The 16426-nt window shown below is 43.8% G+C and overlaps 1 long non-coding RNA gene across 1 annotated transcript; it reads left to right on the plus strand.

The window, feature by feature from the left end:
• Positions 1-2262: 2262 nt before the first annotated feature.
• On the plus strand, positions 2263-2680 carry LOC123988722. Its single transcript, XR_006830280.1, has 3 exons — positions 2263-2280; positions 2469-2507; positions 2604-2680. It is a non-coding gene; the product is annotated as an uncharacterized LOC123988722 (long non-coding RNA).
• The last annotated feature ends 13746 nt before the right edge of the window (positions 2681-16426 follow it).

Genomic DNA, 16426 nt, shown 5'->3' on the forward strand with positions numbered 1-16426 from the left:
CTAACGGTTGAACTATTGAAGCTAATGAGAGAAAAGAAAAGGAAGAATTATTATTTTAATCTCAAACCCCTTTCTTGTGCTCCTCGTGTGGAATATTTTCAAGTGCAGCGCACTGAACGAAGAGACACAAGTTAGAGGGAGCGCGAACAAGATACGAAAATGGGAAAAATCAAGAAAAATGCCCTTCCTTGCGCCTCCCGTAGGGGAAATTCTTCCGAGTGCAGCGCACAAGACGGGAAACGCAAGGTCGGGTTATGGAAAATTAACCCGGACGTAACATTTTAATATTTCTTTTACCTTAAACATATTTCCAGATATATCCTGTGAGAAAGTAATTGCATCTGTTTTCGAAGTACGTTTCTGTTATTTATCCTAGTATTTCATTCTACGCTGGTTAATTTCTTTAATGTATCTATTCAACTTTTCAACTCCATCATTTTGTGGTTGTAATTTTTCCATCAATGTGCGAACAGATGTTGAAAATATAGAAAAAGAACAAGAAGTCGTATTATTATATATTGATACATTATATTCAACTGCACCCATACTTGGAATCCACCAAATTACGTACCAAATAATGGCAAATATACCCCCATTTTGATTTTGATTGTCATATTCAATTATTGAAAAGCCACTGTTATATGCTCTTTTTCTTTTTGTACAGAGATACATGCTACTTTAGGAAGAGTAGCCAAGAGTACGTATGAATGTACGTACCATGCCATGCCATTGTCAGCAACATAAAAAGTTCTATTAAACTCAAATAAACTTTCGCGTATTTATTACTGGACAACATTATTCGATCCTGCATTCTACTTCCTGCAATATGAAATTCGATAAGTACTTTCAAGATATGGTTCACTCTAACCTATACCTGTCAAAAGTTATACGTAGTTTCCCTGACTGTATTTGCTTCATGAAATAAGCGATTCATCCTTCAGTTTGCTCTTACTTGGACATCTGTAAATGCATGGAGAAATAGTCGAATTGTCAATTTTATCGGTTTTTACAATTTTATTGAACCGTTTACGTAACAACTTATTTTCATGATAAGTACCTTTCCTCGCTAAAAAATTGAAAAGTATTCGTAATTTCCAGTAAAAAGAGTGGTCGATCATGCAAATATATGGAAAAATAGTGGAAATAATGATTTTTTCAGTTTTTTACTATTTTATTGCGTCATATTTAGAACAACTTATTTTTCACGATAAGCACCTTCCCTCGTTAACAAATTGGAAAGTACTTGTGATTTTCGGTAAAAAAAGGGGTTGATCATGAAAATGCGTGGAAAAATAGTGAAATATTGATTTTTTCGATTTTTTACTATTTTATTGCGTCATATATAAATATATATATAGAACAACATATTTTTTATGATAAGCACCTTTCCTCATTGAAAAAGTGAAAAGTTTTCGCGATTTTCAGTAAAAAGAGTGGACGATCAGGCATATATATGGAAAAATAGTGGAAATAATGATTTTTTCGATTTTTTACTATTTTATTGCGTCATATTTAGAATAACATATTTTTCATGATAGGCACCTTCCCACGTTAACAAATTGGAAAGTACTCGTGATTTTCGGTAAAAAAAGGGGTTGATCGTGAAAATGCATGGAAAAATAGTGGAATCATCGGTTCCTATTGATTTCTACAGTTATATCGCGTCAGCTGCATAACGCGTTACGTTTTGTCATGTGCTACGTGTTTCGCTAGAAAATTTTGGAGTACTGGAGATTACCAACAAAAATAAATGTTAACAGGCACAATACAGGGTGTTCGACAACAGGTGGGCAATATTTTAAGGGGTGATTCTAGGGATCAAAATAAGACGAAAATCAAGAATAACGAAGTAGCGTTTACGGCTTTGTTTTCCAGTTATTAGCGTTTAAAAATTCGCGTAAAAAGCGCCAGAAACCTGCAATCCGCTCAGCACCGACGATCGAACGTCAGCTGAGCAGGGGTCGGTACAATCATAACCAAGAATCGTTCAATAGTAGAAACTTACCTCGTGCTATTCTGTTTCTCGGTACCCCACATTCGGCTTCGATTCTTGGTTATGACTGTACCGACCCCTGCTCAGCTGACGTTCGGTCGTCGGTGCTGAGCGGATTGCAGGTTTCTGGCACTTTTTACTCGAATTTTTAAATGTTAATAACTGGAAAACAAAGCCGTAAAGGCTATTTCGTTATTCTTGATTTTCGTTTAACTTTGATCCCTAGAATCACCCCTTAAAATATTGCCCACCTGTTGTCAAACACCCTGTATATTGTCGGACTACATGTAATTAATATTATCTATTACAATTGTCAAGAAATTTAGTGAATTCCGTTTTGTAAGATTTTAGGTTATATTTACCTATGGTGAAATAAAACATTAATTCATTAACATTAAGTAGTTGAATATCCTTTCCTATCTTTTCTCCATAAGTCTTCTTTGTTTCTGAATGTTTTAATCCTTTTTCCAATTAGCGTGAACAATGGAATATTACAGTTGGAATATTAAACCTTGTACATATTCTTCAATACATCCTTTATTTCAAATTAATGTTGTTAAGTACAATATATCAATATGTAATAATATGATTTCTTTTTCTATATTTTCAGATATTGATGGGGAAATTACTACCAAAAAATGATGAAGTATAAAAGTTGAATAGATACATTGAAGATACTTCCCAGCGAAGAATGAAATACTAGGACAAATGACAAAAGCGTACTCTGCAAACAGATGCAATTACTTTCTTGCATGATACATCTGGAAATATGTTTAAGGTGAAAGAAATATTAAACCTTATTTTGTTCAATACATCCTTTATTTCAAATTAATATTGAGTACAATGTATAAATATATAATAATATGATTTCTTTTTCTTTATTTTCAGCATTTATTCAGATATTCATGAGGAAATTACAAGCATAAAATTATGGAGCAGAAAAGTTGAATAGATACATTACAGATATTTTACAACGTGGAATGAAATACTAGAACATATAACAAAAACATACTATGCAAACATACTTTACTTTCTTGCATGATATATCCGGAAATATGTTTAAGGTAAAGAAATATTAAAGCTTATTTTCTTCAATACATTCTTTATTCCAAATTAATGCTTTTGAGTACAATGTATCAATATATTGTAATATGATTTGTTTTTCTTTATTTTCAGCATTTATTCAGAATGGAATATTTCAATACAACTGTTCAACTCGTTTGAGACAAATTCATGACTTCTAAACACAATACAAGCGCTATAAAAAAGATACAAGTGAATGGTGAAATAGAAACTCTGTTTCAAATTATTTTTTTTATAAATTATTACTTGGTAAAACTATTTATTTGAAAGTAGAAGAAAACACTGTGAATTGTAACTTAAATTCTATATTAAGGAAATTAGAATAGGAAGTTAAATTTTAAGGGTTTTACCTACTTTTATTAAACTATTTATTTGAAATATGCTGGTATTACATTGTTTTTAAAGTCTATAACGTGCAAGACAAACTTATCTAATTTAATACTACTCTTGCTCGAATAATTTCTGCACTGTATCTATTTAATACATCTACTACATAATATCTCTGTTGCAATTTTCTCCTCCGTGTCTGATCAAACGCTGAAAATAAAGAAGAAGAAATCATATTATTATATATTGTTACATTATACTCAACAATATTAATTTATAATAAAGAATGTATTAAAACAAATATGGTTTAATATTTCTTTTACCGCAAACAAATTTCCTATATATCCTGCGAGAAAGTAATTGCATCTGTTTTCAGAGTACAATATTGTTTTTTGTCCTAGTATATCATTCCACACTGTTTAATTTCTTTAATGGATCTATTCAAATTCTCTACTCCAATTTTTTTTCCTGATCAATGTCTGCATAAATGCTGAAAATAAAGAAAAAGAAATCATATTATTATATATTTGTAAAGAAAATATATTTGAATCAAGCGCGCTTCGCATGCGCAGCGCACGCCTTGAACGGTCGGGCACCGGAAGGAGATATACAGAAAAAAAGAATATAGCGAGCACACGTGCAGTGAAGTAACAGAAGCAATCACCAAGATAACGCGAGCGTAAATAAAGAAAGTGAACAATAGACTCTAATTGTCGTTTCTTTATTTACAGGTGAGATTGTAAATAATTATAAAAAGCGTAACTAATAAGTACTTAATAAACCAAATTCTTTATTTACAGAAACAAATTTGGTCTGTTGTTTAATTACAACCCGCCCCCTGGGTTAGAATTTATAAACATTATAAAACGACAATTTCAGTTAAAAAAATGAAACTGAAATTTAATTTCAAGGTAGAAATATCCCCAACAGACAACAAGTCAAATATTATAAACATAACCTCACTAATAACAGAAGATGGAAAAAGATACGCTATGCCAGGGGAATTTAAACACATAAACGCCCATAAAAAGTTAAAGGAAACAGATATTTATGCTAAAGTAAAAGCCAAGTTAAAACATAGACACGATGAGGTTAGTGTATGGGTAGTACTAACGAAAGAATTACAGAAAACATATATGGACGAAGGCGGAAATATAGAATTTGAGGGACAGCTTCTAGATGAAATACAAAAGGATGAGGAACAAAAGGAGACAGGGAAAACAGACTTGGCTAAAATATTGGAGAAGCTAATTGAGTCATCACAAAAAAGAACAGAAGAGAAAGATTTAAAACATATAACAGATAAGTTTATAATAGAGAAATTCAACAGTAAAAACTCTAACGCAAGACAATGGTTAGAGATGTATGAAAAGGAATGCTCGAGATTCAAGATTGATACAGATAAACTGAAAATTGAAATAATGAGATTTTTCCTAAGTGAATCATGTCAAAATTGGTACACTTCAAGGATAATCAAAGATAATTCAGAAAACAATTGGGGAACATGGAAAGAAAATTTCCTAGAATCCTTTGCAAACAAAGGTTGGAGCACCAGAATACACGCTCACTTATACAGGTACCAAGAAGGGTCACTGTTGGACTATGCGATGAAAAAAGAGAGACTCCTGCTAGAAATAAATAAATCTATAGACCAGGATACTCTAATAGACATAATTGCACTAGGATTACCAGAATTTATCAGGAAAAAGATTGATAGAGACCAGGTAAAAAACATTATAGATTTATTTAATGAAATCGGAAAATGTGAGGATTTGATGTATAAAAAAAACAACACAACAACAAAAAATAGTAAGCTAGATTTTAAAAAGAAGAATGTGGAGAAGAGACCATGCAAAACATGTGAAGACCTCAATAAAGGCGTAAGGTATCATCCTGAGGAGAAATGCTGGTTCAAAATAAAAGAAAGTGAAAAAGATAAAAATAAAACGGGTGTAATAGGAAGTAACACAGTGCTGGAAGTAGACCTGAACACAGAGGCAAAAAACGAGTGATCACACCATTAATCAAGTTGAAGATGCTGTTAGCAAATAAATTAGAAATAAATGGAACATACGATTCAGGATCCCAGATCTCTCTCATAAATGCAAAATTGGTCAAAATAATAAAGAAGAGAGAAGACGTGAACAAAATACGCATAAAAACGGTTAATGGTGTAAAAAGTACGAATGGCTTAATAACAATAAAAGTAAAAATTCTTGACATCGAAGAAGAGGTGGACGTATTTATTGTAGAAAGAGACGACTTCGAGGAATTTTTAATAGGATTGGATATGATAAAGAAATTTAAGTTAATTCAAGATGAGAATCTAAATATATCACAAAAGAAAGAAACAAAAATAGAGAAAAAGATAAAACAGACAGACAATACAGAAAATATAAAAGAAGTACAAATAAACTTTAACGAACATGTGAAAGAAGAAGAATTCAAGATTAAGTTGGAAAACCTAGACAACACAAAGAAGACTGAAATAGAAAGACTGATAGAAAAATATAATAAGGTTTTTGCCAAAGATAAGTACGATATAGGAATGGTAAAAGACTCCGAAGCTAGGATAGACTTATCAATAGATAAATACTGCAGCAAGAGGCCGTACAGATGCACTATAGAAGATAAGAAAGAAGTAGAAAACCAAGTAGCAAAATTGTTAGAAAACAATCTAATTGAAGAATCATACAGCCCCTTTGCTGCACCAGTAACACTAGCATACAAGAGAGACGAAAAAAAGAAATCTAGACTATGTATTGATTTTAGAGATCTAAACAAAATAGTGATACCACAATCACAGCCATTCCCGCTGATAGATGATCTAATAGTAAAAGCTAGAAATTGCGAATACTTTACAACATTAGATATTAACTCAGCTTTTTGGTCGATACCCCTACGTATAGAAGACAAAAAAAAAACAGGTTTTGTAACACAAGATGGCCACTACCAATGGACGTGCCTCCCATTTGGTTTGAAAACAGCCCCAGCAATATTTCAAAGAATCTTAAGCAATATACTGAGAAAACACAACCTCAAAAACTTCTCAGAAAACTACATAGATGATATTCTAATTTACTCAAAAACATTTGAAGAACATATCGAACACATAGAAGAGGTTTTAAAAGCAATAATAAAAGAAGGCTTCAGATTGAAATTTACAAAATGTACATTCGCCTCAAAGTCAGTAAAATACCTGGGACATATAATTGAGAACAACACAGTAAGACCAGTAAAGGATAATCTAACATCAATCGAAAATTTCCCGAGGCCAAAGACACAAAAGAACGTTAGACAATTCCTAGGGAAAATAAATTTCTACCATGAGTACATACCAGAAAGCGCAATAATGTTAGACCCACTGCATAGGCTACTCAGAAAAAATGAAAAATTTGTGTGGACAGAAGACTGTGAAAGATCATTCAATAAAATAAGAAAGTTACTATGTTCGAAACCTATATTAGAAATATTCGATAACAACTTGCCAATAAAAATCTTTACAGATGCATCAATAGAGGGTATTGATGCAATACTGAAGCAAGAACAACCAGATGGAAAAGATAGACCAGTGGCATATTTTTCAAAAAAATTAAATGAAAGCCAAAAAAAGAAAAAGGCCATATACCTAGAATGCCTAGCAATGAAAGAGGCCGTAAAATATTGGCAACAGTGGCTAATCGGAAAGAGATTCACAATATATTCAGACCACAAACCCCTAGAGAACCTGAACATTAGAGCCAGAACGGACGAAGAGCTTGGCGAGCTCACATACTACTTATCACAATATGACTTCCAGATAAAATATGTCCCAGGAAAAGACAACGCCGAAGCGAATTGTCTAAGCCGAAATCCGGTCCTAGAACCAATCGAAAACAATGAAGAAGCACTAAAAATAGTTAACCTAATTAAAATAGATGAGATAAAGATAGATCAGACAAGTAATAAAACACTACAGGAAATGAAAGGAAGACTGATAGAAAAAGATGGAATATTTTACAGAAAAGTTAAAAAGAAAGAAAAAATAATTCTATCAGAGGACTATAGCAGAAAAATCATAAAAGAGATACACAGAGAATGGTGCCACATCGGGATAAAACAAATGCAAAGAAAGATTAGTCCATATTATGCAGCCAGAAACCTAATAGAAAATATACACAAAGAATGTAAGAATTGCCAGATATGCATAAAGAATAAATCTAGAAGCCAAATGAAATATGGCTTGCTTTCCCACCTGGGTCCAGCGACTAAACCATTCGAGATAATGTCAATAGACACAATCGGCGGTTTCGGTGGAACGAGATCTACGAAAAAATATTTACACCTTCTGGTAGACCATTTCACAAGATATGCGTTCATCCTAACATCGAAAACACAAAATGCACACGATTTTATAAAGCTAACAAAAATGGTACTAGAAACAGAAAAAGTCGAAATAATCCTCACAGACCAATATCCGGGCATTAACTCGAAAGAGTTCAAAGAATACCTAAGAACGAAAAATGTAAAACTAATCTTCACAGCAGTGAACGCACCATTTTCGAACGGCCTGAATGAGAGATTAAACCAGACACTAGTCAATAAAATAAGATGCAAAATGAATGAAAATGGAAAAAAAAGGCTTGGACGACAATCGCTAGAGAATGCCTAAAAAAGTACAACGAAACTGAACATACAGTAACCGGTTTCGCACCGACGTACTTGTTAGACGGTAGAGACATAAGTATTCTACCTCAACAATTAAAAGAGGAAAAAACCAAAGGAAACTGGACCAAAGATAGAGAACTAGCATTGGAAAGGACTATAAAATCACACGAGTACAACAAAAAATTATTCGACAAAAATAGAAAGTACTATGAATTTAACACAGGAGATCTAGTCTACATAGAAAATGGAAACAGATTGAACAGGAAGAAGTTAGAAGAATTGAAAATTGGACCGTTGGAAATAGTAGAGAAGATATCAAATTCCATATACAAAATAAAAACTGGAAGAAGAAAACAGGAAACCGGGCTCTTTCACATAACAAAGTTAACACCAGGACCGGACATGGAAGAGGATTTGGATGAAGATATAACTGAAGATGTCAAATATGCAGACGCTTGATTGACAATCTTCACCCCAAAGGGGGGGAGATGTAAAGAAAATATATTTGAATCAAGCGCGCTTCGCATGCGCAGCGCACGCCTTGAACGGTCGGGCACCGGAAGGAGATATACAGAAAAAAAGAATATAGCGAGCACACGTGCAGTGAAGTAACAGAAGCAATCACCAAGATAACGCGAGCGTAAATAAAGAAAGTGAACAATAGACTCTAATTGTCGTTTCTTTATTTAAAGGTGAGATTGTAAATAATTGTAAAAAGCGTAACTAATAAGTACTTAATAAACCAAATTCTTTAATTTGGTCTGTTGTTTAATTACAACCCGCCCCCCGGGTTAGAATTTATAAACATTATATATTGATACATTGTCCACAACAACATTAATTTGCAATAAAGAATGTATTGAACAAAATAAGGTTTAATATTTCTTTTACCTTAAACATACTTCCAGATATATCTTGTAAGAAAGTAACTGCATTCAATTTCCACATGTTTTTCAATATAAGCTATATCTGTCAAACGTTACACACAACCACTTGACCTTATCGTTAGATATATGTAATGATATACTTTAGCATGCATACGCATTCAAATAGCATAGGAATTTAAATCGACAAACAATAACACCATCTGCCGATTTCCAAAGGCAATGATTATAGAAGATATGGCGTCCAAATGGCACGAATCCAAATGGCACGACGTCCAAACGGCACGGCGTCCAAACGGCACGACGTCCAAAAGGAACGCGTCCAATCGGTCCGGCGTCCAATCGGTCCGGCGTCCAATCGGTCCGGCGTCCAAAAGGAACGCGTCCATCTGGATCGTCCAATCGGGACGCGTCCAATCGGTCGACGTCCAAGTGGGCATCACTCTCAAGAAATGGAGGGACCGCGGCCACGGAAGGCTCACGTTTAGGACCACACAGGTGCTCACCGGACACGGTTGTTTCGGTGAGTTTCTGCACTGGATCCGGGCGGAGGGGAGGGCAGCATGCCATCACTGCGGGGCGGGGCGGGACACCGCGCAACATACCCTGGAGCACTGTCCAGCGTTTGCGCGGGCCCGTCACGCCCTGCGGTGCGAAGTTGGTGGTGATCTCTCGCCGGCGGCACTTGTCAAAGAGATGCTGGCCGGCGAGAATCAGTGGAGGGCGGTGACCGATTACTGCGAGACGGTCATCGCCCTGAAGGAGGAAGCGGAGCGGGGTCGGGACAGAACCGACACCATCCGCAGAAGAAGGAGGAGGCGTCGTCGGGGGAGACCTCCTGACGGCGTCACCTGAGGGAGATGGGGCGGTGGGCAGTGAAGATGTTACATACCAGGCCCACCGCCCCCAACAGGGAGAAGAGGATGGGGGGAGCACCCTCTCCCCCTGAAGAGGAGTTCTGTGGGGGGCACCAGTCATCCCCCGGAAGAGGAGCACCGGGGGCGTTCGCCCCTCCCCCAACACCGATCGCACGACCCCGCGAAACTTATGCGGGGCCGCAGGGGGCCGGGGCTGGGGCCTCGGTCCCTATTGCACGCGGCCCGAGGAGTGCCGTCATCGGGTATGGCCCCCGATGGCGGCGGAGTTTGGCACGTAGGGGGAGGGCCAAAGCTAGACCCTCCCCCGAGCAAGGCGGCGTCAACGCGCCATGGGTGTTTGAGCCCCGGTGTTGTTCGTCTGAGGTCCCGGTGAGCTCCCTAACACACAGCGTAGGCCACCGTGGGGGTTTTCGCCGGTAAAAATCCGGCACTACTCCGCCACGAGGGCTGGGGGCGTCTTTCGAAGATTTCCCCCACGTAAATAAAAAAAAAAAAAAAAGGTTTCAGGGGGAATCCATTGTGGATCTGGGCTGGGCGTCCCTGTGGTCGGGCGCATTGCAAAATTGGAGGGTGGCGGCGAGGGAGACGCTGAGTGATCATCTGTACATCACGTTCAGCTACTCCCTCCCCGCCGCCCCCAGGCCGGCGCGTGGCCCGACACTGCGTCGCTGGGTACTGAAGAGGCTGGACAAGGACATGCTGACGGCCGCAGCCCTTGCCAGGCCGGTCGTGGACGTTGCGGGGGAGGCCAAGTAGTTCCGGGAGGCGATGACCGCAATATGCGTCACGGCCATGCCCCGGGCCCCACGCCTGCCCCCCGGAGGGCGGTGTACTGGTGGTAAGGCGGCATTGCGGATCTCTGATCCGAGTGTCAGCACGACAGGCGCCAGTGGCAGCGCGCCCGAAGGACTCGAGTCCGCGACCCGGGGAAGGAGGATCTGCTGAGGGGCACATACCGGGTCTTCGTGGTAGCCCTGAGGCAGGCCATCAGGGACGCGAAATACCGGCGTGGGAGGAGCTCCAGGGCTCTCTGGACGAGGACCCGTGAGGGCGCCCTTACCGGATGGTCATGGGCAAGCTCCGCGCACGGGCGCCCCCGCTCTCGGAGAGCCTGGATCCCCAGCTGCTGACGCGGGTAATAGACACCCTCTTCCCCCGTCCTGGGGGAACGTCGCACCCGCGCCACGAGCAAGGGCCGACGGAGCCCGTTGCCTGGTGCGCCGACCTGGGGGTCACAGAACAGGAGCTGGACGATGCCGTCAGAAGGCTCGGGGCGAAGAACACCGCGCCGGGCTTGGACGGCATCCCCGGCCGCGCCTGGGTTATCGCGTCCGGCGTCCTAGGTCCGAGGCTGTGCCGCCTCTTCAGCGCCGCTTTGGAGCAGGCTGTGTTCCCCTCGATTTGGAAGGAAGGGCGGCTGGTCCTCCTCCGGAAGGACGGACGGCTCGCAGATACTCCTTCTGCGTACCGGCCCATTGTGCTGTTACACGAGGTGGGAAAGCTCTTCGAGCATGTCATCGCAAACCGCCTCGTCCACCACCTGTCGAGCGTTGGCCCCGATCTGGCCGACATCCAGTTCGGGTTTCGCGAGGGTCGCAGCACCATCGACACTATCCAGCGAGTGCGCACCCTCGCCGAATCGGCCACGTCCCGCGGTGGGGTGGCGCTGGGCGTCTCCTTGGACGTTACAAACGCGTTCAACACCCTGCCCTGTAGGACGATACGGGAGGCGCTGGTTCACCACGACGTCCCCCCGTATCTGCAGAGGATCATCGGGGCCTTCCTGGATGGCAGGTGGATACTGTACACGGGCCGGGACGGTACGCTGCACTGGGGAGAGGTCGACCCCGGAGTGCTCCAGGGCTCCAAACCGCGCCCCCCCTTATGGAACGTGGGGTACAACGCGGCGCAGTGGGTGAACCTCCCGCCCGCGGTGTGGGCGACGGTATTCGCAGATGACTACTACCTGCTGGCCACCGGGCAGGACTGGTTGAGGACCTACCGTCGTGCCGAGGTGGGGACGCCATCGTGTGAAGAGCGATCCGGGGGCTGGGTCTGGCGCTGGTTCCTCACAAGACCGAGGCCATGTGGTTCCTCGAGCCTCGGCGTGGGGTAGCCCCTCCGGCCCAGCTCTGGCTCGAGGTCGACGGGTGCCGGATCGTGATCGGCCGGGGTCTTCGATACCTCGGCCTGTATTGTGCCGGGAGTGAGGGTTCGACGCCTATACGTGGGAATCATCCGGTCCATAGCCCTATACGGGGCTCCGATATGGCCCGGCGATCTGGCGGTCAGCAGGCACAGCTGCACTCTGCTGCGGCGGGTGGAGCGCCGGCTGGCCATCAGGATCGTGCGGGGCTACTGCACGATCTCCTACGAGGGGGCGATGGTCCTGGCGCGTCTCATCCCACTCTGGTACCAGGCGGAGGTCGAATCCAGTACATAGTGGTATTCGCCAGCCCTCCGCCAAGCCGGGGAGGACCCGCCGGGGCCGACGGTGGAGGAACACCGGAGCCAGGCCCGACTGGTCGCGGCGGAAAGGTGGCAGAGATCCCTAACAGAGGGGGCTGCCGCCGGAACCCGCGCCGTCGGGGCGGTCCTGCCGATGATATCGGAGTGGCGGGACCGCGGCCACGGCGCCCTGTCGTTCCGGGTCACGCAGGTGCTCTCCGGATACGGGGTGTTCGGGGAGCTCCTGTGCCGGAGGAACAGGGAATGGACGCCCCACTGTTGGCTCTGCGGGGCGGCGCAAGACGCCGCACAGCACACGCTGGCGGAGTGCCCGGTGTTTGCGGTGGCCCGCCACGCCCTGATGGCAGAAATAGGGGAGGATCTCTCGCCGGAAGGCGTCGTGAGACAGATGCTTGCCGGCGAGACAGAATGGAGGGCCGTGACCACCTTCTGCGAGGAGGTCATGGCCCTCAAGGAGAGGTCCGAGCGAGATCGTGAAAGGTACGATCCCGCTCGGAGAGGTGGCGGACGTGGAACGCGACGACGTCGCAGGGATCCGCCGCCATAAGGGGTGCGGGGGGGCTGTGGCGGCTTTCGTTATTTGCCCCCCCGGCGCGACGGATGCGGGACGTGGGAGATTCTACGGGGGGTGTTTCTTGTGGGGGTGGGAGGGGTCGCGGTGTACCCTCCTGCCCCGGACGAAATGAGCCCGGACCCCGGATGGACCCGTGGGCGGGCGGGTGGGGACCCCGTTCTCAATCGGGGGCCACTCTCCGTCCACATCTCTGGGGCCGGGTGACTCCGGGCGGAGAGAGGCGTCTCCCTCCCACGTTGGGAGTGGCGCTGGCCCCCCCAGGGGAGGTGCAGCGGAGCCGAGGGTGACCCTCTGGAGGGGTGGCCGGCTACGGCTCACCGCAGCCCACAGGGGGACGACTCGGCGGGCCGCAGACGCCCTGTGTGGGCGACATTGCACGCGGACCCGGGGTGTAACCGGCACCGGAAGCCGGCGGAGCGAAGGACAGCGCCCGACCTACCTCGAGGGCGGACGAGGGTTTGCTCCTCTCCGTAGCCTCTGAGGAGATCGAGGCGCGGGGACTGCAGGCGGTACGGGCTGGGGGGCCCGGCCGCCATTGCACGCAGTTGCCCCGCGATGGAACTCGCACCGTTTCCGAGATATTTGCAGATTTACCTCAATGAAAGGGCCGTCACGCGCATATTCCGAGATATTTCTTCTTCTTCTTGTTCTTCTTCTGCACAGCTGCGCTGGAAGTGGTATATACAGCTGGGAATAGTCAATACAGCTTAGAATAGTGCAGAGTTACCTCAAAGAAAGGGGCCACAGTGTTTCTTCTTCCTTACAATGTTGGTACGGCTTTGGAACTTTTAAATATCTCGATATATCTCGAAAATTACGCATGTGATCAAAAAATGTCATAGAACATGAATAGTATGAAATTTAATTTCCTACAAAAAAGGTTTCCTAACATTTTGCCATAGCTTGCACTTTTTCCGAGATATTTGCAGATTTGCCTAAAGGAAAGGGGCGTCACGCACATATTCCGAGATACTTCTTCTTCTTGTTGTTCTTCTTCTGCACAGCTGGGCTGGACGTGGCATTTACAGCTCGGAATAGTGAATACAGCTTAGAATAGTGCAGAATTACCTCAAAGAAAGTGGCCTCGGTGTTTCTGCATCTTTCTAACGTGTGTACGTGTACGAATTTCGCACTTCAAACTCGTACGAATATCTCGGTCGGTAACATGGATCGATAATCCCGTCTTCACCAAATACGTAAAAGTAATCGCTGCTGCGATGTCTAACCACCGATCCGAGCGCTCGCCAATATTAAAACTCCTAAATTCGAACCGTTACGGCATTAATGCGAAAGCAATTCAGGGAGCGATTATCAAGCAACAGCAACGACCAAGAGCTTTATCTTTACTCGAGTTTAGAGCATTTTTAATTTCAATTCAGTGCCTTGCACCGCGAAGTCTGTGAATCGTGTAATCCCAAATTAAAACACAAGTTTGATTTTTGTAGTGCTTAATTCACGGCTCGTTGTGTAAAAATTATAAGTTATACACAATTAGTGACCGCTAAGCTGTGTCGTTCATCTTCTCCTCGACGCCCACGTCTTTGAAAAGACGGAATCGACGCCTTTTCCGAAAACTCTAATTCTCGCCGAGAACACATTATTTCTAATGTGGATATAGTAATAATGATATTGTTATTAAATGTATATTACATATCGAACGCACATATAGTAATAATTATATTGTTATTAAACGTACATTGATCTGTAGAAAGGCGTCAAGATATTACATTATATCTGATGAAGACATAGTAATAATGATATTGTTATTTAATGTATATTACATATCTAATGCAGATATAGTAATAATGACATTCTTATCTTTATATATATATTTCTTCTGTTCGAGTGTATGTGACTGAACTCTTCCTAAATATTTGTTGATCAGATGCACAGTTTTCGAGATATATCGAGATATTTAAGAGTTCCGAAGGCGTACCAACATTATAAGAAAGAAGAAACACTGTCGCCCCTTTCTTTGAGGTAACTCTGCAGTATTCTAAGCTGTATTCACTATTCCCAGCTGTAAATGCCACTTCTAGCGCAGCTGTGCAGAAGAAGAACAAGAAGAAGACGAAATATCACGGAATATGTGCGTGACGCCCCTTTCCTTGAGTTATCTCTGCAAATATCTCGGAAAGGGTGCGAGCTATGGCAAAATGTTGAGAGACCTTTTTTGTAGGAAATTAAATTTCCTACTATTTATGTTCTATGACATTTTTTGATCATATGCGTAGTTTTCGAGATATATCGAGATATTTAAAAGTTCCGTAGCCGTACCAAGATTATAAGGATGAAGAAACACTGTGGCCCCTTTCTTTGAGGTACTCTGCACTATTCTAAGCTGTATTCACGATTCCCAGCTGTAAATGCGACTTCCAGCGCAGTTGTGCAGAAGAAGAACAAGAAGAAGAAGAAATATCTCGGAATATGTGCGTGACGCCCCTTTCCTTGAAGTAAATCTGCAAATATCTCGGAAACGGTGCGAGCTCAGGCAAAATGTTAAGAGACGTTTTTTGTAGGAAACTAAATTTCCTACTATTTAGGAACTAGGACATTTTTTGATCAGATGCGTAGTTTTGGAGCTATGGCTCCAAAAAGCGCGGAATTTCACTGCGAATCGTTTCCAATTTACACAAATTATCCTTAAATAATGCCCAATGTTTATAATTAACACCCCGAACACCGGAAACACGACGTCGAAATGCCGCGTAACACGCACATCACGTTTCCGTTATTTAACAATAAATTAACACAATATTTAATCAAAAAACGACAGAATCGCACTTCCGAACACATAATAAAAATGATTTTACCAAAAAACGCGAATAACTAAGCCGCTATCAACCGCGTTGAAAATTTAACCACGGAGCGATTCGAAACATGTCCTATCTCCTCGAAGCGTCGAGCGGGAATCCATCCTTTTTTTTTTTCGTGGGGAAATCTTACATAAGACGCCCCGCCACCCGCGGAGGAGGGCAGCGGGGGAGTGTCAGATTCCTACTGACTAAAACCCCACGACGACCTCCTCTGGCGTATGGCAGAGGCTCCGGGACCTGATTACTATAACTCCGGAACCTCCCCCGCCGTGCGCTAAGAGCGCCCCTCACCGGGGGAGTGACAACTCACCCAGCCGGCACCAGGGGTCGCACACGGTGCCGGCTCCATCGCGGAGGTACTGCGTGCAATGGCGGCCGGGCCCCCATCCCGTACCGCCTGCAGTCCCCGCGCCTCGATCTCCTCACAGGCTACGGGGAGGAGAAAGACTCGCCCGCCCTCGAGGAAGGTCGGGCGCTGTCCTTCGCTCCGCCGGCTTCCGGTGCCGGCTACACCCCGGGTCCGCGTACAATGGCGCCAAGACAGGGCGCCTGCGGCCCGCCGAGTCGTCCCCCTGTGGGCTGCGGTGAGCCGTGGCCGGCCACCCTACAGGGGGACTTCCTCGGCTCCGCTGCACCCCCCCTGCGGGGGCCAGCGCCACTCCCAGCGTGGGAGGGAGACGCCACTCTCCGCCCGGAGTCACCCGGCCCCCAGAGGCGGACGGAGAGGGGCCCCCGATTGAGAACGGCGTCCCCAC

The sequence above is a fragment of the Osmia bicornis genome, unplaced genomic scaffold (assembly GCF_907164935.1).
Source record: "Osmia bicornis bicornis unplaced genomic scaffold, iOsmBic2.1, whole genome shotgun sequence".
Classification (NCBI taxonomy): Eukaryota; Metazoa; Arthropoda; class Insecta; order Hymenoptera; family Megachilidae; genus Osmia; species Osmia bicornis.